Genomic DNA, 26218 nt, shown 5'->3' with positions numbered 1-26218 from the left:
TATTGGCCGGTTTTATGAACTGTGGGAAAGGACTCTCTCAGATATTTAAGTACAGGGAGGCAACAGCCATTGAGAGTGTCTTGGCCACTGGTGGTCATCAAACCTGACCAGTCAACATTTTCCAACTGACTTCTTGAACATTTTTCCAATTTAAATTACCTCAGTCAAAAAGACTATATAAATGTATGTTAATTTTAGTATTTTGCCACACCTAACGCTTTTCTGTTTTGAAGTCACTCTTTACACAGAAATTTAAAAACTATTTTTAAAACTTATTCTATGTGTATGTGTGCCTATGTGCTGTGGTGTGTGCATAGAGGTGAGAGTACAACTTTCAGGGTTGGTTCTCACCTTGATCCGTGTGGTCCTGGTGACCAAGCTCAGAATGTTAGGTGAGGCAGCTGACCTGCTGGCCTTTCTCACGAGCCCCGATCCTGACAGCACTGCATACTGAACCTCTTAGCCACAAAAGGAAGTCTAGCCTTTTGACTTGGAGACAGAATGCCATCCACGCATGTGTTGGGTCTCCTTCATAGATATTCTGGCACACATGCAGCCGGTGACCATGTAAATCCTCACAAAGCCATTCAGGAATTGGGGAGAATATCCTAAGGCCAGATGTTGCTAAAAAAAAAAAAAAACCTTGGCTCTTATGATTTGTGGTCTGTACTGAATACATATGAAGATCATATTTGCCACATGGGAATGCATATTGTCCTTCATAAGTTACCAAAATTTAATCTGTAACTCAAACCCTAAGTTTACTATTCCCTCAGAAAAAGAGCCACAAATGGATTTTGTAAGTCTGTGGTGTTTGATGGCTTTACTAACCCTGTCAGAGAATTGCTGTGTCAGCATACATCATGTTGAGAATATGGGCACTTGGAGGGGCCTTTTTTTTCCTTTCCCAGTGCAGTTCTACCACACTGTCAGTTGCTGAATTTTATCCCTTCCATCACAGATTGTAATAGTATTTAAAGTTTATGTGTTCTCTCTCAGCACCAACTGGGGCTGTGGCCAAAATTCTGATTGGGAGTGGGTGTTGGGCTTGGAAACTGTATATATGGCAGCTGAACAGCTGGGATAATCTATGTTTTTGAGAAAATAATCATGAATAATGCAAATTCAGCCATTAAAATGGAATGAAAGGGTGAAATCTAATCCAGTGGGAATTTTAAGGAAAAGTCACAGTTTCATATTTTCAATGACGTCCCCTCTGGTCAGGTGTCAACAGTGTTACTCACTATGTACTCAGCCTGATTTGTAAGCATAACATCTTTAATTTGAGTCCCTCAGAAAAGCTGACAGAATTCATCCAATGCAAACCTTTCCAGGAAGTCTCCCCTGGGTTAGGTGCACCTGTTGGCTCCCGCATCCTCTGTATCTCTCCACTGTTGCTAGTTAATGGTGACTCATTTACTCCTTAGTTCCTCTTACAATGATATCACTTCTGTAAGCCAGGAACTGCACTCTTCTAGGTCACTATTGAGTTTCCAGCCCTGACCATATTGTGTGTTACTTACTACTGCCTTTCCACAATAAGTGAAGATGTGCTATTCCATATACCTGTAGAGAGAAGGCATTGCTTACTATGAATTTTAAAATCACCTGCTACATAGTTTCAGGCATGATTATACTCAGAGGCTCAAAGGTCTGTTGCATCATCATCTCTTAACCCTGGGACTAGTGCTGGTGTTAATTTCATGCAACTTCTTGCATTTGGATGTTATCACACCCAGTAGATAGTGTCTACTGAAAGAAAAGAGGAGCCCTATTCCTCCAATGGATGTAGCATAAACCGAGAAGAACATTTGCTTTGATGAGACAGAATGCAGTAACTGGCATGAACTGCCTACTGTGTGTGTTTTAACTAATGACCTGGATAAGAGTAAAGAGATGATGGGGTTCTGGTCAGACAAACCTTATAAGCAAAGGCCAAAAGAACCACCTGGCATGAAAAAGGCAAAGGATGTGTAACTGGCAGAGTCAGTATGTTTCAACTCGAATTCCAAATTATTTTTTAAAAAGCATGAAAACCACTTAACCTGTGGTTATGCCTAATTGCTTTCTTATGTTATCTTGTAAATGTCATGATTTTATGCCTTTGTATAGTTAATGCAACTTCAAACCGATCAGGGAAAGGCGTCTTCAAGTTATCCGGAGAGATCAGGAGACATTGATATTTTTAGTGCTTCACACATTCCTTGAGAGGATTAGACTTACCTTGGTGACAAAAGCTGACCATAACTACAAGCTGCTGTAGCAACAACTACAACAAAAACAACAAAAGCAGTAACAGCAAAAATGCTGCCAAGTGAATCAGTGTGATTTCTGAACATGGAAAGCAGATATATGAATCTATAAAGACAATGATTTTTTTAAAAAAATGCATATCAAAGTAGAAATGAACTTAGAGTAGGTAGCACAGTGGGCTCTTACCGTTAGGTGGCTGAAGGCCAACGTTGATGGTTTATTGCTGTCCATAGTGTCTACAAAGGAAGCAAGTGGAGGATGTGTCACATTTTGCCTTCATTGATTGTATACCTTCAACCAATCACCTCCGTGATGCTGGGACCCCATCGCCCATCCTCAAATGCCCACCCATAGCCTTCAGGTGTTCAGAAGTAGAACACCTGACCGTTCACACATGGACTGGTGCCTGAAGCCCAAAGTATTTATAAAGAGCATTTTATTTGGTGTTTTGCACCGAGGTCACCTCTTCTGTGAGAATTTTAAATGCAATGCCAAAAACCTGCTAAGTAGTGCAGAATATGATTTATTATTAATTGCCACTAAGATTTACAGGAAGCCTGACTGTCCAGCCCTGGTGCCAGGTACTTTACAAGTGTAATCTAATTTAATTGACCAGTATTTGTATAGATTAATAGTGCTGTGTGTAAAGTAGAGGCAATTTATTTAGTTCCCTCCTTGGAATTCACATTAGTAGCAAGTTATTGCTTCCTTATCTCTCTTGACTGGAAATAGGTGGTCAGGAGGTTTTGGTGTGCTTGCTTCCTTCCCCTGACTCATATTGTTCAGGATCTGTCTGCAGCCGTGAGCAAGGTGTCCATGACTTTCTGTCCCAGCCAGATGTTTCAGGCCATACTTGGAGGGAGACAAATGTGTCCACTGGAGCTGTCACCACTGGCATCAGTGACCTTGTGTCTGGCAGTTTGAAACCGAGCAGTTAGGAAATGCTGGGGCTGTTTTCAGATGGGGTGGGTGGACGGACCTTTCCTCCTATGACAGGTTTTTTTTTTTTTTTTTTTTTGTTTTGTTTTGTTTCAAAGCTGACAAGATCATTCTGTTCATTTAGTTGCCAGATTGGAAAAACAAACAAATACCCAAGAGTCTCCAATCTACAAATATTTAGGTAATAACTCACAAGAACATTCCCTAAAGTAACCCTATACTGTCAAACTTGGAAATATTAAGTTTCTATTTAGTGAGTAATTTTTATGCTAAAAACACAGGTTCTCATTCCAAACTACCCTGTTGGGCTTCTGGACCATAACCATCTCTGCATTGTGCCTTATTTTGTGGGTTAATTGCAGTAAAGTACTATGGTATGAGTTTTATCTTAATATTAGCAATTGGAATTATTATTATTATTATTATTATTATTATTATTATTATTATTATCATCACTATATCTGTTCAGATATTTCTGGATATGCTCTGTAAAGCAGTGAGAGAAATTAAGAACTAATGCAAACCAAACAAAAGGACTTCAAATAAAACCAGAAGCATTGCCAGTCTGGGCTGCTTCTCACCTAGACATGTGATGGGCTGCCTATGTGTGGCGGGGCTTGCTCCACAGGATAAAAATCACTTTGGGCCAGCTGTTGCTTCTGCAGAGTCTTGGCTGTTCTTGGCAGGAGGAAGTGGCTTTGCTACCTGAGGCAGGACAGAACTGTGAGTCTGGGAAAGCAGGGGGAGAGGGATCAAAGCTGACTGGAAAGAGTGTAGAAGTAACTGAGGAGGCTGTCTCTGCTGTGTAACTTGTGGACGGTTGCGTTATAGCGATCTACTATCAAAGGATTGCAGGGGTTTACAAAGAGGTCTTGATTTTTATTATGTAAACCAGAGAGTCTAAGATGCCACACTGGAAAATTTGAAAATAAGTCACCCAGTGAGGGAGAGAGCATAGGTGACTTCACAGGATCAAAAATCTCAGGGGACTTAGACAGCTGCCAATTATCTATAGTTAGTAACTTTGATGACTCAAATAGAACAAGAATAGCAACTTTATTTCTTTGGCACAACAGCACCCCTCAAAATAAGTTTCCACAACCTCGGGATTTTAAAGTTTTCTGAAACATTGGGATAAAAATCACAAGAAAAAGAAAGAGTCTCAGCTCAGGTGGCACAATGTATTTTCATGTAGAGATGTAGAAAGCCAGCCAGCCAGAGAGGCCAGCACTAAAAAGGATGATGTAAAGATGTCCATCTCCATAGAAACACCTCAAAACAGAAAATTTAGAGGGAAATAACACTGCCAGAGCCAGCTCCTCCAGAATGTAAGAGTAAGCTATGTGTTTTAACTTGTTTTCCATCACACAGCTTGGTAGTAGCCCTTGAAACCAGAAGACCATGTCAGTGGTGAGAACCAGACATGTAGAAGACACTAACTACAACTGGAGCTGTTCGAGTCTCATTCCTACAGAATTCCCTTTTTAAATTTGATTTTTCTCTGTAACTTCAGGCAAAAGTATTGCATTTATATCACTTTGCTCCTCCCTTGTACTATGAACTCCCCACCATGGGCCCCTCCCAGATTCATGTATTGTTACCAGAAAACTTACACACACACACACACACACACACACACACACACACACACACACACACACACCACACACTACACTGAGTTCATTTAGCTTTGCTCATACATACATGTGTCTAGGCTAACCACCCTGGAACTGGGCCATCTTTGTGAGATCTCATTCCTGGAGGAAACTGATTGTCCTCTCAGTAGGCACTGACTGTAGCTCTTCATCCAGGGATGGAACTTTGTGACATATTTCCCCATCCATGTTGGCATGTTCAGAGGAGTCTTCAGTATTCCTGTTTAGGTAGCCACGTTGTTGAGATTTCATGGGAGTAGCATCTCTATTGTGTCGGGAGAATACAATCTAGCATCTAGCATGCCAGTACTCAGGGCTTTGTAACCTTTCTGCCATCTCTACTGCTCCACTCTCTGAACCTTAGGGTAGGGGTTGCACTGCAGATATAGCATTTGGGGTTGACATCCCAGGGACACTTTCAGGGAATTCTTTTTATTTGACCTGTTGAATAGTTCTTAGTCAGACTCTGCTTGCAAAGGTGTCTTGATTTGATCTGACATATATCATCATGTAAAATTCTTTTTCTATGGGGCTTTTTATAAAGAACATTTAGAGGCCAGTCTTCAACTATGAAAGTAGATAATAGTTGGCATAAATAATAGGCCAGCCAAAAGACTTCACAAGAAAAGCAGAGGAATGACAAAGTTTGTTCGGAATGACAGGTAAAAGAAAAAGCATTTTCTCTTAGGCCATACACATGTAAAGAGCTGTGTGCATTTTCAGGGCCCTCTTAGCATGCTCTGGGGATGTCCTAAGCACACAACTTTGACTATTTTTGATGCTCTGTGAAGGCAAGGCAAGGCTGACTAGCTGAGAGTCAAGGATGTATCCAACATGTATGGAGCTGCCCAGAAAAGACTGAAAGCCCTGTTACTAATAGGTGTTTAAGGAAATGTGTCTAATTGTCAGCAACCACTAAGGACTCTAAGCACCTATTCTATTGATCAAACCAGAGGAAGAACACAAGTTTTACAAAATCAATTCAGTAAATCCAGAATGTTGGTTACTTTTCCTATTGTTATGACTAGATACCCAATGAAAAAAAGTTAAGGAAACAAGGGATGATTTACTTTGGTTTGTGGCTTGAGGGAATTCAGTCTATCAAGCCATAGAGACCATGGCAGCATGAACATGTGGCAGTTGGCCACATTGGGTCTGGAGTAAGAAAGCAGAGAGATGAATGACGGTGCTCAGCTAGTTCTCTGTTTTATATTTATTCTGTCCAGGACCCCAGTCCATGCAGTTTTGCTACCTATATTCAGCATGGGTCTTTCCCCCCAGATAGCCCTCTGTGGATATGCCCTCATTAACATGCCCGGAGGCATGTCTCCTAGGTGATTCCAAATCCAGCAAAGGTAATGGTGAAGATTAATCATCACAAGTCCACACGTGATCAACTTTGACATGTAGACACGCCACTTTTACCTACATTTCATCCCTGGTCCTCAAATTTTTATGGCCATCTTTTAGTGCTGTATGCATTTAGCTTATCTGAAAGAGTTTCAGACTCTTAACAGTTTTAACTGATAACTCTTCAAAAGTCTGAAGTTCCAAGTCTCTTCTGAGACTCAAAGCAGCCGTAACTGTAAAATGAAAGTTATACAATGGCACACAGTAAACATTCTTCCTCCAAAATTATAGTAGAGGTACAGCAAGGAAACCAGGTGCAAACCCTCAGCTATAAGCTTGTAGGCTTGTAGTGACATCATACGGGTTCCAACAGCCTTGGGTAGCCTACCCTTTGGTTCTGCTACCTGCAGAACACATAATGTCTCTTTGGGGCTGGTTCTGCTCTATGCCTACAGCAGATATCTCATGGTTTTTGTATTGTAAACAACCTGGCATCTCCATTGCAGCTCAAGCTCCACTTTCTCACCTTCAGATATTGACCTCTGAGGGTCTATTAGCATGGAATGTGACCCTGCCATACACATTACTGATTGAAATAGCTTTCCAGATACTTGATGCAAGCTTCCATGATCCTGGAATTCTTAGATTTTTATATGCCTGCAAATGCAGATGGCACCGTCAATTTCTACTGCTAGTTTGAATTGTAGCATCCTTTCCCCACATTTTACTATGACTATAGTGGCCTTTGGAAGCTTTAAGAGCTGGACCTGAGCATCCTTTTGTGGCGTTCTCAATTTGGACTCTTTTCAGAGAGATTTTTGTTAGGTTGTAACCTTATATGTATGGCATCTTTATTTGTCTTTGGGGCCCTTTTCTTTTACCCCCATGGTAGAGCTCAAGGTTCTTCTTTAATAATTAACTGTAAACAGCTGGTTGTTCTATCCTCACCTTGCATGTAAACTTTAAACTCATTCCCACTCTTCTTCCATGACTAAGCTGTGTTTTATTCCATGTTGTGTTTTTAACAAAATGCATTTCTGCTGATTCTCACTCATTGTAGATATGACAAAGAGTGGCAGGTGGTAACCATGTCACAGTGTGGATATTATTATGCTATCTTGAAATTTCTTCTACCAAGCAATTTAGTTTATTGTTTTTGACTTTTAGCCTAGCTCAAAGTTTTAGGACACAGGCAAAATGCAGGGAGAGTTTTTGCCAGAGTGCAACACAAATGGCTCAACAGAGTCTTGTTTCCCTCTAAAACCTGCCGAGCAGGCCTCTCACTGTCCACATTTCTCTTAGGGTTCTAGTTTTCCAAATTCCCACCAGAAGTGATCAAAAAGCATTGCTTATAGCACTCCAGATCTTTCCTGCCTACAATTCCAGATTCTTCCACACTTTTCCTACAAATCAATTCCAAAGATCCATGAATCACAACAGCAGGTTTAACACAGCAATAACCTGACTCCTCTACAACAGTTTTCTGTATTAGTTACTCATTTTCTTGCTGTAATAAGATACCCGATTAATTTCCATTTAAGGCAGGTTAATTTTGGTTCTCTGTTTGAAGAGATCACCATGGGGAAGTCCTGGTGGCTGGAAGCTGTGGCAGCTTGTCAGTTCTACAGTCAAAGAGCAGAAAACATGAATTCTGGCTTTCATCTGAATTAATGATGTCCCGCCTTTATTCAGTTGGGACCTCAGTCCGTGTAATGGTGCTGCCAGCATTCATGGCAAGGTTCCCCTTCTCAGTTAAACCTCTTTGGAAACACTCATAGACACACCCAGAAGCATTTTCCTCGGTGACTCAAATTCAATCATGGAGACAGTGAATATTTACCGTTATAGTCAGAAAAATTACCATAACTCTTGGGAAGAGAAAATTAAATTTTATTTCCATATTTCCTGTAGACTAGCTTCAGGATCAGAGAAGAGAAAGTCTTGGCAGTTCTGCAGTAGGGAGAACTTTGAGCTGGTGGGGAATAGCTGGCTCAAGAGACCAATTGTTGGTGAACAATAGCTAGAGGAACTCATTGTTGAGAGGAGATTGAGGAATGGAGGAGAAAAATGTTGAGGCTCAGGCATAAATTGCAGTGCAAACTGAAAGGTCTTCTAGCCCAGGAAAACTTTATTTTTCTTCTACTGTCTCATAATTGGGCCCACCTCAGTACTTTATTTAAAGTGAAGTTCAGTTTTTTCTTTACAGATAACATCATGATTTTCTCATCTTTTACAATCAATAGAACATTTAAAAATCAATAGAGCATGAAAAGAATCTAACAAAAAATACAAACAGGTCTATATAACCTACAATAAAGCATCTAGCAAAAATCAAGCAATATCCAAGCAATGGTCAGCATGATCTGATTACTATTTCTTAAACAATACTTTGGAAAATTTAATCATAAATTTCTTCAGGCTAATGCCATTCTGTTTACATGATTGTCATAGCAACATAAATTGAAACTGAATGTCCTTAACACAAAAAACCTGGCTGACTTCTGGTCCCAAACCAACAGGTATGTTATCCAAGCCTAGGGTAACTGCCAAGGGGTCCTTTATTGTAAAATATTTGTAAAGCATGATGTTCTAAGTCCACCTTCTATTATTTCCAAGGCAGATTCTAAAGAAACTTTTGATTTATTATAAGAACAAGATTTACTTTTCTATGGCTAACAATATCTAACCAGGTACTGTTATGTCAAAGTTCTAACTTTCTTTTTAAGCAGTTTCTGCAAGGCTGCTCACAGTAGTCAGAGCCAAAGATCTCTTATTGTCTCAAGCCTTTGGCCAGATGTCTTCTTTCAACATTCTCTGTGGGAAAAAGCTTTCCAGTATGAATTTCATTAGGCCTGAGAAATAGAGAGAAAGGCAGTTCTAGAAGAAAAAGCAGATTTCAAAGTAATTTTTAGGCAAAATTTTACCTGGAGCATATATAATATTTTAGGACAATGATGACCAACAAGAGATCTTTGGAACTTTGTCAAGCAAAACCTCAATAGTTATTCTTGATGTCTAAAGATCATGTCAGGCACTTGGAGGTCTTTGGAACCTTGTCAAGCAAAGCTTCTACAACTTGTCCTCATGTCTGTGACACATACTATATATGCATTTCCAAGGTTTTTCTTCCTGTTTTGGTAGACATGTGGTCTCATGTTGCTCAGCCTAGCCTCGAATTTGACACATGGCCAAGGATGACCTTCAGTTTCTGATCCTTCTCTCTCTCCACCTCCCAAGTGTTAGGATTATAGGTATGTGCTACCACGCTTGGTTTATGTGGTGCTAGGGATTGAATTCAGGGTTTTGTACATCCAAACAAGCACTCTTCCAGCTGAACTGCATCATAGCCCTTTAAAATGTCTCTTTTTCAACAAGAATATGAGATGTGCAAAACCAAAACCATCAGGAAAATATTGTCTATCCATGGGAAGAGATTGGCTGATGGAAACTGACCATGAGGATGTGCAAATGCTAAATTAAGAAGACAGACTTTAAGCTATTTGATATTTTTTAAACATTAAAAACAATTCATTTATGAAATTAAAGAAAAGCATAAAAGTAATTTTCTATCAAATAGGACTAGGTAGGTAGCTAGCTCACTGGGTAAAGGCACCTTTACCCACTGAATTATCTTATTGGCACTGTCATTTTTAATTAGGATTTTAAAAATTAACCTAAAATCACTTGTTGAAAATGCTTTTTTTCCTGGTTGAATACTGCATCATCCCATTTAAAAAGCATCAAGTCACACATGTATGGTGTCATTTTTGAACTTTCACTTCTAGCCCATTGATCTGTATGCATGTCCTAGGTTATCACACAGTCTTCATTTTTGTAGCTTTTGGATAAGTTCTGAAGTTAGGATGGAGTCCCGTAGATTTGAGAAAAGCTGTCATCTGCTTAGCAGGAGGTTGATGTAAGACATGTTGTTATCTGTAACTTTGATGTCCCAGTTGGGAAATAGCTCAAAGTCCATTTTCCAAATTGGATCTGTGTTAAACATACAGTCAGGCATGCCACTTTGTTTGAAAGAATGAAGGAAGAATACATGAAAATGTGGCACTTCTGATCCTTGACTCTCCAAACATTACTGCAGTGTTTTAATTCTTTTCTTGATTTTTTTTTCTATCATCATCTGATTTTAGTCCCTAATTATTTGAAATGACATCTTCATCATAAGTGTTTCTAAAATCCTGGTTTTATTATGTTGATAAAAGTTCTTAGAAATGTTAACATGCACATATAATTATTGAAAAGGAAGCTTGTTTCACACCTACAATTTAACCCTTCTTAGAGAGACATCTGCATAAACTTGCCCTTCTTTCTGTGAGAAGATATTTGATCAGACTTCTATTAAGTTATATGTTCATCCTGCAGTCTTTGATAAGCATGTTAATCTTCAGCCTTATCTATAATTGTGAGCGATACAATTTCCACCATGAGCTATCTTTTACTGAGTGCCTCCTAGAAGTCATGATCCTTGATTTTACCCACCAGATATACCTAGTCAGATTGTATATTGTTAAAGATCAAATTGTATCCTTTTCAATGACATTGTGAAGTTACAATCCAACATAGCTGAGAATGTTAGCATATTTGGAAACAGTGTCATCTAAGATGTAATCTAGTCAATAGGAAGTTCCTGTTTGATTAAGACTGGCTCCGATGCTTTTACTGACAACTGGTGTCTGTATAAGATGAGGGAAATTTAGAAAAATACATGTGCTGGTGGAAGTAGAGATTGAAGTTTCAGGGTTTTTATTGCTGTTGTAAAACAGCATGAACAGGCATTGCTTGGGGAGGAAAATTTTTATTTTGCTAACACTTCTATAATTTAGAATGGAAGGAAAGCAGAGAAGGGGCTCAGGGCAGGAACTTGGAAGCAGGAACTGAAGCAGAGCCCACAGAGGCGTGCTGCTTACTGGTTTGTTCCTCATGGAGTCCTTGGACTGTTTTAGTACAGCACACAGGGCCCAGTGTGTGTTTTCAGTCATTAATGAGGGAAATGCCCACAGGTCAGTCTGGTAGGAGCATTCTCTCCGTTGACGTTCTGCCTTTCCAAATAACTTAGCCCATGTGAAATTGACATAAATCTACCCAGCAAAGTTGGTGATCTCTGGAAACTAGAAGAGGCAGTGGTTTCTGAGACCATCTGAAATGCCTAGTAGACATCCTAGTTTCTGTATTTTCCCAGAAAAAAATCTAAGTTTTTATTGACTTGAGCTCCCTGACTTATAGCAATTTGTCTAGAATTCCAGTGAAACAATCTACCCACCTATCTTTGTCTCTGGAAAGCAGATGAGGGCTGGGACCTTTTGATTTGTTGACTGCTGAACCTCAGGTCCTGAACCAGTTTCCTCACATGTAGTAAATGCTGTCTGTCTATCTATCTATCTATCTATCTATCTATCTATCTATCTATCTATCTATCATCTATCTTTATTGAGTAGACTGATATAGCTTGCCAGCTACACAGTTTTTGAATTATGAAGAAAGCAAGCCTCAGTCTGCAAAATACTTAATGATCCAGAACTCAAACCTACATCTGTCCACTTCACAAGCTTCTGTCCTTGCTGCCATGTTCTGCCTCCTACCAAATAGAGGGGTAGAGTTAAGTGGTGCCTTGAACCCCTTGAATCTGAGCAATGGGTCTGTGCAAATAGCTTTTCAGTGCCAAGTTTAAGAATACTTGCTAAATCTGTGATTAAAATTGGAACCCATCCATAAGAGCAAAATTGGAATATCTGGATTTTAAGTTTTAATCAATAACCATGTACAACTTAATATGTATCTGGCCTCACATATTTCATTTGATGGAGGACACTAACAGTATTGGCATGTTAAATTGTTGTCATTTGTAAAGAAACTGAAGCAAGAAGTCCTGTCATTTCCTGGAGGCCATGGCTAAAATGCTGCCTAAACTAGATCCAGTCCAGGATAGTTATGGGAACTATTTTTACCACTCTCTCGGGCATTCTGATTGAACTTCAAGTCTTAGGTCCATGTCTCACCACCAAGAAGGTCTTCTTCATGCTATATACTTTGTGTTATCTGTTGCATATGGACTACGGCCCTATATTCTTTCTACTTTTCTCACCTTCTAAATTGTCTCCTATTTTACACATGGTAGGCACATACCAATGTGGCTCAAGAGATTAATACAAATGGTGCCAAGGAAAAGTACTTCATAAAAATTGGGACAATTTCTTCCAAAGTATGGGGGCCAATCACATTGAGAGCTGGTTGGAAAGGCCATGCTGCCACTGACCTTCCTGAAGCTCTGGATCATTTACCTTCAGATCCCTTGGGCCCTTGGTGACATTCTGTTTTTCTGAACTTCACTTCATATTTATTGAATCAGACTCTCTGAGAGTGAAATCTTCCCAACCTCATTACACATGGTAGTTCCAGTGTTTGTAATATCTTTTCCCAGTTCAATATCTTCATCAGAAAATTTTCCCTGTTGAAGGATTATTAATATTTAATATTGAATTATTATTTTAGTGAAATCAATGGTTATTCCTTAACCACCTTTATAACCAAATAACTACACAGAGAGACTAGGATCTATTTAATTAGCCTATAACTCTGTGCTGCACAATAAATACTCCATCCTAAACCTCCACACTAGTATAGTTTCTTCTCATACTGATTTCCCATGTTATACTTGCTTTTAAATCATCTCCTAGGCTCTGACCAGTTCTCTTGATGTTTTCTGTCTCTTCTCCAGGCTCCATCCTCTTGTTCCTCCTCCTTCTCCTCCCCTCACTGGATCAGGATGCCCTACTCTATTCTCTTACTGTTCAACATTGGCTAGTTTGTTTTTATAGACACGACAAAGAACAAATGGCCACATGTTTACACAAACTTGAAACTGGATAGACTTAGAATAAACATCACAATGCAATGTCAGTGTTTGAATGAACAAGAGTAAACTGTCCAGAGTCCACAAGAACATTATGCCAACATTTACAAGCCTCTAAGGATATTCCTGTTTGTATAGAAGGCTGTGGGTAAGGCATCCTTGATGTCTCTACCAAACGTTTTGGTATCAGCTGCATACAGCACTTTGCACACTGTAATTTGCCTGTATCTTTCCTTTAAGCCCCCCATACACATGGTTATAGATTCCTTGCAGTGCAGATAAGCACTGTCATACACCACGTGCTTATCACTGTCTCTGACAGGTAACAGGTGGTAAGTAATGTGCACATAACAGGAAACAGTAGAGTTAATGAGTAATTAGGAACTCTTATTTTCTCTCCAAGTTTCTGGCAAGAATGCACATGGGGCAGAATGTCCTTTTTATTTGGTGCTCACTTGAAGATCACATCGTGCCCCCCCCACCACCCCCTCAGCCATTTTCTCAGTTGCAGGATCCAACTTGCCATTAATAGTCTTAGAAAAACAGACGGAAACCACAGGGACTGAGAAGGGCTGCTTGTCTTACTCGTCTATTTTGAGAGGACACAAACACTGGGAATTTATATGGTGGGACAACAGCCTTTAGCCTCCAGTCTCATTTCTAGCATGCTTGCTGTGGCTTCTGTTTGTATGAGGAAAGCAGAGTGTTAGCCAGTGACTGGGCATTCAAACAAGACACATCTGTTAGGTGATCTAAGCTAAATACAAGTTAAGGGAGCCAACATCTCTGTTTTATAAATTCTGGAATGTTTCATTTTCTGATAGACTCTATATGTGCTATGTTTGTTGTATAGAAGTTAGCGTGCACATGTATACATGGGGCTTAATTAGCCCAGTGGCATTTATAGTGTGGGGAAGAATATGAGACCCTTTGAGATTTCTTTCCCTTGTTACCCAACCCACAAGTTTTTGCAAACTTGTTCCATGTTTACACAGCCAATAATGGGTGATTTGGAAAATGAGTTTTGGGTAGACTTGGATCATGAGTGTGACTTTAACTATCTAGGTGGCCTAAGTGAAGACTCTTCACTTTTTGTTTTTTTAAATTCCCTTAATTACTAGGAGAAAATGATGCTAACTTCTTTGTTAGCTCATATCTTTGTTCCTATGACTTAATAAAATGTTATACTGATGAAAGGTAACTGTGTGTGTGTACCTATGTATCTATGTATCTATCTATCTATCTACTTATGTACATATATACATATACATACATACATGCATGCATACATACATACATACTTTGTGTCTGCATACACACACACACACACACACACACACACACACACACACACACACACATGCTACTTACTATCAATAGTAAGTAAAAGGAAGTGATCCATATGAAAAAATTTAGTGGCTACACAGATGGCTCAGTATCTAGGATGCTTGCCGCTCAAGCATGAGGACCTGAGTTTCAGTCCCCAGCACCCACATACAAATCTGGGTATGGTGGTGCACATCTGTAATGCCAGCATACATAAGGCCAAGACAAGCATCCTTGAAGCTTACTGGCCAGACAGCCTAGCTGAATACATGAGTTCAAGGTTCAGCAGAAGACCCCATGTCAGAAAATAAGACGGTGAGTGATTGAGCTATAAAACACAGGAAAGTGGAAGACTGAGGTGGGGAGAGACTTGGCTAGCCAATTCTCATGTCTTTATCACCTCCAGTCATTAATTGCAAAATCAAGAAATTCTTGTTTAATTTATTCTTCCTGTCTTCTATGGTACTATTTTAATGTCTGTATTTCAATATGTCTAAAATATAAGGACTGTTTAAAATACAACTGCAACAATATTATATAAAACAGTGATTCATTAAAACTATTGATACATACATATATAGTCAACATTCAAAATTCTCTCTCTCTCTCCTCTCTCTCTCTCTCTCTCTTTCTCTCACTCTCTCTTTCTCTCTCTTTGTGTGTGTGTGTGAGTATGTATGTATGTATGTATGTATGTATATATGTATGTATGTGTTATTTTCCTCCTTAAAAGAGTATATTTAGTTCACTCAAGATATCAACAGTATCTGTATAATGCATTTACTTGATGATGAATAGGAACAAGTCTGAAGCCCCACTGTTCCAGGCAAGTGTTCCACCGATGGCATCATATCCTCAGTCAAATTGACATTGTCCTTAGGCCTCTCTTATTCTATAGTCCTTCCCCTCTTCTCATCATTTTACTGTCTTTGCAGTTTATTTGCCATGGAAACCAATTCAGTTAAAAGTTTTCAAGTCTGAAATTTGCTGGTATTGCCACTTTTATTATATATCTATATCTATCTATCTATCTATTTATATATAAACACACACACATACACACACATACATGCATACATACATATATATTTGTTATGCTTTTTCTTATGGTGTGATAAATAAATATAAAGGCTTAGTCTGATTGTGTCTGTGTGTGTTATGTGTGTGTGTGCATGTGTGCTTGCATGCACGTGCATACATGTGGGCTTACTATATGCACAAGGGTCTTTCCTTTGGGAGGTAGAACTCTTGTCTTGGTAGATGCATTATATTTGCTTCCCTCTCTTCTAGTGAGATTAAGATGAATCTGTGAATTTAGCTGGAAATGGATGACAGTCACGTCACTAAAATACACCCCAAATCTGAAAAACAAAATATTGTATTTCTTAGTCTCAAAGATGCCTTTGAACCACAAACACATGAATCAATGTACAAGTATAGGGAGTTACCAAACCAACTCATCTATTTTATTCACCACCACTTCACATTTGAAGGCTCTCAGTGAGTTTGTTTTCTGTGAACTGAATTGGAGGTGGTGAGTAGGAAGCCATAAATCCAGTTTTTGATGAAATACGACTTTGCTGAGAGGCCAGATTGGAAAGGGTCCCTGCTAATTTTTCTTCTTAGCGTGGCTTTGGTTAAGTGGCCAGCGCCCCACTCATTCCTTTCAGGTCTAGCACACCACTGACTTTATCCTTCTGAAAAGTTTTCTCTTTCATGCCCAATTTTTGATGGACAAGGTCTTGCTAGGAACATCCAAATCAGCCAGGCTGCACAGGTCGCGTCTGACATGTGCCTAAGGTGTGGGCAGACGAATGAGTTCTCAGGCCCGGCGAGCAGCCGTTTCTTCTCACCCTCCCCAGACACTAGTTAGACCTAATACACTAGGAAGGTTGCTTGTCTAATTTGAACTGCAAGAAACTTTTGGCTGGAGGGTAGCTCTGTGTCCCGGTGATAAAAGAACACATAAAACAACCCAGTGCCTGATCACTCTCCCTAACTGTCACTGAATCGTGTCTAATAGCAAGCACCTCCATGCAGTTTGCGCCAATTTGCTTGCAATGGCATCCTTTTCCGTGGGCTTGCTGCTCAGCAGGCCCTGAAGCAATCTATGAATAACTTCCCAACAGATGCTGTTTATGAATCGAAGCAAATGGCTTCCCTGTTTCTCTTTTTTCTCACTTCAATAATTTTCAGTTACATTACGATGAATATTTATAGTGCTGGAGCAGTGCATAAAAATGGAGACCAAGCAGACCTGGGTATTGTTTCATACGTGAGTGCTGTTCTAATGGGCTCTGGCTGAGTGGTTTTAATAATGTTCTGTTGATGGACGGAAAAGAGGATGCAAATTGTAGATCAGTCATTGCCATTCACCGTTTTACCTGGATGGACAGTGATGGAGGACTGGTGGCCTCCTTCACTCTCTGGTGACGCCTCCCCTTACCCAAACAACCCAGCCTGGTTTCTGCCCCTTCAGAGTAAATCTCAAATACATGACTTCCATGGAGTCTCTGCCCTTAATAGAAAAACCCACTAGGTTAGTTGACCACTCTCTACAGGTGTTTCTATTGAAGATTCAAGTAGCTGCCACGGGGGAAGCCATAGCCCACAGCACACAGCCTCCCTCAGAATTGAAATGTAAGTCTCCGAGAATATGTTGGTGTTGATTTCCAGGCTTTTTATGGAAAGGTATTGAGCCACATTTTTGTCTAAAATGGCTTTTCAGCTGCTTCGCATTTCTATGCTCTTTTAAATATTACAAAAATGAGAGGACTTTTATCTAGTTATTGCCCTTAAATTTTGTTTGAAGCGAAGTGCTCTCTCTTCAGGGGCTTATGTTTCAGTAGGGGGTATGCCTGGCCTGCATTTCCCAGTTTACAATAATGAGTTCGTTAACTGCCCTATATTTTCCAGACCATTGACTGTATCATATTGGCCCAAATACAAATAATTGCCTGTTTGGCTATTTGCTTATAAATAAGAGTGTTGAAAATGGTATGTAAATATGTACATGCATGCATAGTGAATATATATAGTGAAACCTCCCAAAATATTTAAATTGTCCCATTTCCTACTTGTGCGTTATGAAATACTCACCAACTACTCAAATAGAACAGTATTTATTATGCATGCAAACCCACAATCTCTTTACCAACTATCATTTGTATGCTACACACAGAAGGTTGTGCTGTGACACAACGGTAAAAATAAAAAAGGCAATTTGGAGAGAAGCATATTCCTTGCTTTAACTGCAGCAGAGGCAAAGAGTGATCTTCCTTCCACCCAGGGAAGCATAACCCACAATCCTGAAATATTCAAAGCATTAATGAAAAGCCCAAGAATTTAATATTTGATCCAGAAAGGTTATTTATTTATTTTTTTTTTAGAGAAATCAAGACATACCAGAATGTCTCAAAGTGATTATCCTGCCTCTCACAATATAGAACTAGAGTCAATGGAAAGATTTTCAGGCCTGAACCACCAGGCCTAAGAATAGACTGTGACTCCTACGTGCCACCACGGCACTTTCTTATTGTTTGTCATTACTGCAGTGCCTAGGCTACAACCCGGACCCTGTGCATGCCCAGCAACTGCTTGAGAGCAGCCACATCCCAGTGCTCTATTTGCTTCAAATAATACTAACACACACCGAAAACAGCAGCTTTAATAAGGATCACGGGTGTTAATTTGAACACTGTTCTCCTGCCAGGAGACCACCAGTTAACAGAGATGTGACTGTAATTTTAGATGCTTATATGCATATGTAGTATTTGTAGCTGCACACCGGGACACTTTTCTTCATGTGTGTCTAACTCACTGTGGGAAATATCTACATCCTTATTTCCTTTTTGTCTCTCATCTGCCACCAGTCACTTTCCCTTTCTCTCGATTCCTAGTTTTCTCCTTCCATTTGCTTTTCTTTCTATTGTTCTTTTGTCTTAGAGGTAGTTTTATTATTTGTGATTTTTACAGTACCACTAGTGGGGCTTTATGGGGGAAAAAGTCACACTGACTGTCATTGTATGGGAATAAAGGTGGGTGAAATCGTTGGGGTGGTGGTCAGCATCAGGGAGTGGACCACTCTTTTAGGGCAATGGTGCTGAGAAAAATGTGGCTTTAGTATGGAAAGTTGTATGAAGTTTGGGTCTCTGGAAGTCATTGCTTTAGGACAAGTAGCTGGATATGCAAGATGGAAGGTTCCGGAGTCCAAAATTAAGTGTAAGTTGGGAGCAACAATAGAAGTAGAAAATGAACAGAAAACAGTTGGTAACATTGGATAAGCAAAATGTCTCATTGGGTAGAGAAACCCGTCACAAGCCTGATGACCTGGAAGGAGATGATTGATGACCTGGAAGGAGATGATAATTGATGACCTGGAAGGAGGTAACTGATTTTGCCAGCTATCCTCTGACCTCCACACACTCACACTGTGGTTTATGAGCACACATGTGCTCACACACCCAAAAGAAATCAAATAAAAATGCAACCAAATAGTATTTAAGGGAAAAATTTGGAGCTCAGAGTCAGCAAAAGACCTCACATCAGGTATCTGGAGCACAAAGATGAGGGATAGATCTGCCAGAGTTTTGGATCGTGCTACCTTGAGACAAGAAGGCTCCATAAGTGTGCCACAAGAAGCCCCTAGTGCAGGGTTGCCCAACCTTTGAAAATGCCATGATGCTATCTATTGAGGTATCAGGACATATGCATCCCTGTTCCGGGGCGCTTGCTGCCTGCAGGCTGCAGGCCAGGTGTGCTTGCTCTATAGGGGAGGGATAGGACTTGGTCCTTGATAGAGTAGGGCATCCTAAAGGGCTTCAGATTCTACACTGACAGGAGGTTCCTGCGCAGCCCCTGCTCCCTTCATTCTCCCCTTTACACGAGAAAAAAAAAAGCAGCAAGACTTCACAGGTCAGACAGAGACTGAACCAGGGATCATGGAAATCATTTATAGAGTGCTGGTGACTGCGGGTGCCTCCAAACTCTAGGAATTCAGGCAAACACATCTCTTCTATTTTTATTAAATAAGGTCATCAAAGGAATAACTAGTAAAAATAAAATAACATTTGTGTTTCTAGATTTTATGGATGCCCTGTAGAGATAATTTAAAAAAACTGATAATTTTTTTCTGTAAAAGTACGCTTTGATACACTGTGCTATTAAATATATTAATTTTTTTTATTGTCTCCAAGATGACGACAACACTGTCACATTCTTCCCATCTCTCCTTTCCCATCTTTTCTATCATATTCTTCCCAATCATCCATCCATCCATCCATCCATCCATCCATCCATCCATCCATCCATCTTTTTATGACTGGCAGGCAGTAGTAACTGTTTAATAAATAAGATAGGATTTAAGTTCACCCCAAGAGGTTCTCTCCCCTAATGAGGTTTCTAGAAAAGCACAAAGCTTGCTATGATACAATGGGACAAATCGCAGAATAAGCTGTGGCAGTGATATACAGCTGGGCCTGGGTCAGTTGCTTAGCGGTGGTACCGGGGTTGTAGGTCGAGAGGCCCCAATGAGGGGATCGGTAGAATCAGCAGAAATCCAGAGTGATGTTGTTTAAAAGTTCCATGTGAAGGTCACTGTAGGAAAGGCCCTGGCCTGCTCCTGAATTAAAAGAATATTGTGTAGTCTAGTATCATGTGCAGTGGGTGTGTGGGAGAGCGTGTTGGAGATAGGAACATCAGAGACCACAGGGGAAGAGGTCGTCAGACGTCCTTGCGTCTGACTTTCAAGGGTTGTGTTCAGTTCCCGGCGTCCATTATTCCAAGGATAATGGAGAATCAAGATGGGTTCCAGGGAAACTTAGTAACATTTTCGCTTTGGATTATTGTGAACACATTATGGGAGAGACACGCACAGGAAAAGCCAGAACAAATTCAAAGATCCCCATTTGGGAAGCTGATGGTCCCTGGCAAGGTCATGGTGGCCTGAACTGAGAGAGTGAAGAGAAATTCTCAGACTGGTATGTTATGTTGCTGACCAGTGTTTGCCACTGTTGTGTTCAATTACTTCTCAGTGTGGTTGTGAGATGCCTATAGCAGGAGGTCAGTACCAGCTCTCCACAAATCTCCTCAGAAAACTTCATTGTTCCGCTTTTCCATGTAATCACGCTGTTTGACAAATTTTATAAAAATCACTACATGAAGCCCTGTCTTAAGGACATTAATTTTGATATTGGATACATATGAGGTTAAATCCTGGTCCCGTCATCAAATATTTAAGTTCTTCAGGCAAGCATTCTAACATGAATTTTAGTTTTCTCTTTTATTTAAATAATTTATTCAAATCACATCTCAATTGTTATCCTCTCACTTGTATCTTCCTGTTCCCTCTCCCTCCCTCTTTCACTGTAATACCCTCCCCTAGGTCTGTGACAGAAGGGGACCTCCTCCCCACCATATAACCACAGCCTATCAGGTCTCATCCTGGTTGCTTGTTTACCCTTCCTCTGAGTGCCACCAGACCTCCCCACCAAGGGGAAGTGATCAAATAGGGGGCACCAGAATTCACTTCAGAGTCAATCCCTGCTCTCCACACACTATGGAAAATATGCTGTCCATTGGCTAGATCTGAGTAGGGGTTCTAGGTTTACTGTATGCATTGTCCTTGGTTGGCATAGTAGTTTGAGCAGACCCCCGGGTCCAGATCCACCAGCCTTGATGGTCTTCATGTAAGTTTCTAGGACCTTCTGGATCCTTCTATTTCCCATTCTCCCATACCTCTCTCACCTGGAGTCCCAATAGGAAGTCCCAGCATCTATCCTAATCTCCTGGTAAATGAAGACTTTCATGAGACGTTCCTTTTGGGCTAGTGTTCAATTATAAGTGAGTATATACCATGTGTATCTTTCTAGGTCTCTGTTACCTCACTTAGGATGATCTTTTCAAGTTCCATCCATTTGCCTGCAAATTTGAAGATTTCCTTGTTTTTAATAGCTGAGTAGTATTCCATAGTGTAAATGTAACACAGTTTTTTTTTATCCATTCTTCAACTGAGGGACATCTAGGTTGTTTCCAGGTTCTGACTATTACAAATAAGGCTGCTATGAACATGATTGAACATATGTCCTTGCTGTGTAGTGGAGCATCTTCTGGGTATATTCCAAGGGGTGGAATAGCTGGGTCTTGAGGTAGCCCTATTGCCAGTTTTCTGAGAAAGTACCAGATTGATTTCCGAAGTGATTGTACAAGTTTGTACTCCCACCAGTAATGAAAGAATGTTTCCCTTTCTCCACATCCTTGCCAGCATGTGCTATCACTTGAGTTTTTGATCTTAGTTATTTTGATGGGTATAAGAGGGAATCTCAGAGTTGTTTTGATTTGCGTTTCTCTGATGACTAAGGACATTGAGCATTTCTTTAAGTGTTTCTCAGGCATTCAATATTCCTCTGTTACCAGACATGGTGGCACACGCCTTTAATCCCAGCATTTGGGAGGCAGAGGCAGGTGGATCTCTGTGAGTTTGAGGCCAGCCTGGTCTGCAAAGTGAGTTTAGGACAGCCAAGGCTACAAAGAGAAACCTTGTCTCAAAACAAACAAACAACCCCCCTAATCTCAGTATTCCTCTGTTGAGAATTCTGTGTTTAATTCTGAGCCCCATTTCTTAATTGGGTTATTTGGTTTGATGGTGTTTAATTTCTTGAGCTCTTTATATACTTTGAATATTAGTCCTTTGTCAGATGTGGGGTTGGTGAAGATTTTTTCCCAGTTTATAGCCTGTTGCTTTGTTCTCTTGACAGTGTCTTCTGCCTTACAGAAGCTTCTGAGTCTCATGAGGTCCCATTTATTAATTGTTAACCTTAAAGCCTGAGCTGTTGGTGTTCTGTTCAGGAAGTTGTCTCCTGTGCCAATGAGTTCCAGGCTTTCCCTACTTTTTCCTCTAACAGATTTAGTGTCTCTGATTTTATGTTGAGGCCTTTAATCCACTTGGACTTGAGTTTTGTGTATGATGATAAATATGGATCTACTTGCATTTTTCTACATGTAGACATCCAGTTATACAAGCACCATTTGTTGAATATGTTATCCTTTTTCCATTGAATAGATTTGACTTCTTTGTCAAAAATCAAGTGACCATCTGTGTGTCTATTTATTTCTGGGTCTTCAATTTAATTCCATTGATCAACCATCCTATTGCTATGCCAGTACCATGCTGTTTTAATTACTGTTGCTCTATAGTACAGCTTGAGATAAGGGATGGAGATTCCTCTGGAGAATCTTTTATTGTACAGGATTGTTTTAGCTACTCTGGGTTTTTCCTTATAAAGTTGAGAATTGAACTTTCAATGTCTTTAAAAATTGTGTGGGCATTTTAATAGAGATTGCATTGAATCTGTAAATTGCTTTTTGTAATATGGCCATTTTTACTATGTAAATTCTCCTGATCCATGAACAAGGGAGATCTTTCCATCTTCTGATATTATCTTCAATTTCTTTCTTCAGACTTGAAGTTTTTTTCAAATAAGTATTTCACCTGCTCAGTTAGTTACTCCTAGATACTTTATATTACTTGTGGCTATCATGAATGGTATAGTTTTCCTAATTTCTTCCTCTGCATGATTGTCATTTGTATACAGGAAGGCTACTGATTTTTTCAGTTAATTTTGTATCCAGCCACTTTGCTGAAGGTGTTTATCAGCTGTAGGAGTTCTCTGCTGGAATTTTGGAGGTCACTTATACACACTATCATATCATCTGTGAATAGGAATAATTTGACTTCCTCCTTTCCCATTTGGATCCTCTTGATCTCCTTTTATTGTCTTATTGCTCTAGCTAGAACTTCAAGAACTATATTGAAGAGATGTAGAGAAAGTGGGCAGCCTTATCTAGTCCCTGATTTTAGTGGAATTTCCTTTGTTTATATGGTGGATTACACTGACGAATTTCTGTATATTGAACCATTCCTGCATGCCTGGAATAAAGCTTGCTTGGTCATGGTAAACAATGTTTTTGATGTGTTCTTAGATTCAGTTTGCAAGTATTTTATTGAGTATTTTTGCATCAATGTTCATAAGAGAAATTGGTCTGAAGTTCTCTTTCTCTGTGGGGTCTTTATGAGGCCTCATAGAATAAGTTTGGTAATGTTCCATCCATTTCTATTTTGTGTATAGCTTGGAAAGTATCAGTATTAGCTCTTCCTTGAAGGTCTGGTATAATTTTGTGTTGAAACCATCTGACCCTGGGCTTCTTTTGGTTGGGAGACTTTTAATGACTGCTTCTATTTCTGTAGGAGAAATAGGACTATTTAACTTCTTTATCTGATCTTGATTCAACTTTGGCAAGTGGAATCAATAAAGAAAATTGTCCATTTCCTTTATATTTTCAAATTTTGTGGCATATACGCCTTTGAAGTAGGCACTAATGATTCTTTGTATTTCTTCAGTGTCTGTTGTTATGTCTCCCTTTTCACTTCTGATTTTGCTGATTTGATAGTGTCTCTCTGCCTTTTAGTTAGTTTGGCTAATGGTTTGTCTACCTTGTTGATTTTCTCAAAGAAGCAGCTCTTGGTTTTGTTGATTTGTTCAATTATTCTCTTTGTTTCTAATTTATTGATTTGAGCCCTGAGTTTGATTATTTCTAGCCATCTACTCCTCTTGGGTGTTTCTGCTTCTTTTTTTTCCTATGGCTTCCAGATGTGTCATTAAGTTGCCTATATGAGCTATTTCCAATTTCTTTATGAAGGCATTTAGTGCTATGCATTTTTCTCTTAGCACTGCTTTCAGTGTGTCCCATCAATTTGGGTATGGTGTAACCTTCATTTTCGTTGAATTTTAGGAAGTCCTTAATTTCTTTCTTTATTTGTTCCCTGACCCAGTTGTCATTAAGTAGAGAGTTGTTTCGTTTCCATGTATGTGTAGGCTTTTTATTATTTCTGTTGTTGTTGAAGTCCAGCTTTAGTCCATGGTGATCTGATAGGATACAGGGTATTATTTCAATCTTCTTGTATTTGTTGAGGTTTGTTTTGTGACCTACTATATGATCAATTTTGGAGAAGTTTGTTTGGCTGAAAAGTTCTGAAAATATCTATTAGATCCATTTGATTCATGACATCAGTTAGTGTCATTATTTCTCGGTTATTTTCTGTTCTGTTGACCTATCCTTTGGTGAAAGTGGGGTGTTGAAGTCTCTCACTATTAATGTGTGGGGATCAATATGTGGTTTAAGCTTTACTAATATTCCTTTTACAAATGCGTGTACCTTTGTATTGGGGGCATAGATGTTCAGAATTATGATGTCATCTTGCTTGAATTTACCTTTGATAAGTATAAATGTCCTTCCTCATGTCTTTTGATTAATTTTGGTTGAAAGTCTATTTTATTAGATATTAAAATGGCTATACCAGCTTGCTATTTGTTTCTGTTTGGTTGAAATACCTTTTCCAGCCTTTTACCCAGAGGTAATGGCTATCATTGTGGCTGAGTTGTGTTTCGTTAATGCAGGAGAATGTTGGGTCTTGTTTATGCATGTGTTCAGCTAGTCTCTGTCTTCTTATTGGAGAATTGAGACCATTGATGTTGATAGATATTAATGACCAGTGACTGTTAAGTCCCTTGATCACCTTTCTCATTTTTAGATACAAATAACAATAACAACAAATAAAAAAACAGCATCTACTATCTAGTATTAAGATCAACAATATAATGTTTGAGTCATTACAACTACAGAAAGGACTAGACTTTATACAAATACCTCCAGAGTCCCCAAACTTTATCTATAAAAGTGTTATTTTGGTTCATGGTTTTTATTTGTCATAAATACAAAATATCTAACATTCTGAGGAATATAAAGCAATTATATTATTAGGAAAAATAATTAGACTTTTAAAAGATTAATGAAAATGGCAGCTATAGATCTTATATTATTTTAAATTGTATGTAAGCTTTATATTATTTTGCTCATACAATTCAATAACAAGAGGCTAACTATATTTAAAAACTGATTGTTGACCCAGTCATCCTAAAAGCATACATTTTAAAAAAGTATATTTTAAGAAGCATAAAAAGTAACTAATAGTAATTTCTCATGGAAATTACTTTTTTTGTCCCTGGACAAAGAGTTCAGAGCCAATCAAAAACCAATCAATATAAACTCTAATGTAAGCCATAATTAAGGTTGACAAATAGATTTTTGAATGCTGTTAAATAATGCATTTATAAAAATAGAAACCAAAAGTCAAATAAGTCTTCTGAGAGATGTCTGCTGGAGACATATTCTTGCCATTCACACAAACTTTCATAGACGTCTGTAAGTGACCCGAAACCTTAAGGTGCTATTTTAAAGGCACCCTGCGTTCCCTCATGTAGGTGATTTATTTTAGCCAGCCCTTGATGTGAGTTTAGTTGGTCTGTGTGTAGGGTCAATGGGTTCTGAGATATCCCTGTGGGATGGATGGCCAGAGAGTTCTCTGATGTGTACAGATCTTCGAACTTGGAGGAGTGATGGGCATCTCTTTGATGTTATGAATGAACTTGAAGTCAATGTCTTAAGAATTCACACAGAGCAATTGCATAACTGCTGTCCATTCAGATTCAGAGCAATGTGTGTGTGTGTGTGTGTGTGTGTGTGTGTGTGTGTGTGTGTTTAAATCCCAACTGTAAATTCAGGGCATGATTTAGAACTAAGTAATTTTGGAACTGATTCATGTCCAACACAAAGACAGCACTGTTGGGAAGCAAATGGCAGTTATGCTGCACATCTTCTGGGGGCACTACTTCCACTCCCATAATATTCGATATAAAAATGAAGGCAACACACACCATATTCACACTTTATGAAGCTGTCATAAAGATCAATTTGTTTGTAAAGGGGCTGAACA

General features: G+C 39.3%; 1 long non-coding RNA gene across 2 annotated transcripts in view; it reads right to left on the bottom strand.

Moving 5' to 3' along the window:
• The window catches only part of LOC311587765, a 270363-nt gene that overhangs the window by 137800 nt on the left and 106345 nt on the right, over positions 1 to 26218 (bottom strand). For both annotated transcript variants that reach the window (XR_014775963.1, XR_014775964.1), the window contains exon 3: positions 2440 to 2489. This is a non-coding gene — a long non-coding RNA (uncharacterized lncRNA). The remainder of the gene's footprint in view (positions 1 to 2439; positions 2490 to 26218) is intronic.

Source organism: Acomys minous (genome assembly GCF_964271855.1).
Source record: "Acomys minous genome assembly, chromosome: 17".
NCBI lineage: Eukaryota > Metazoa > Chordata > Mammalia > Rodentia > Muridae > Acomys > Acomys minous.
Note: the sequence above shows the minus strand (reverse complement) of the source record. Positions and strands in the feature narration are given on the sequence as shown.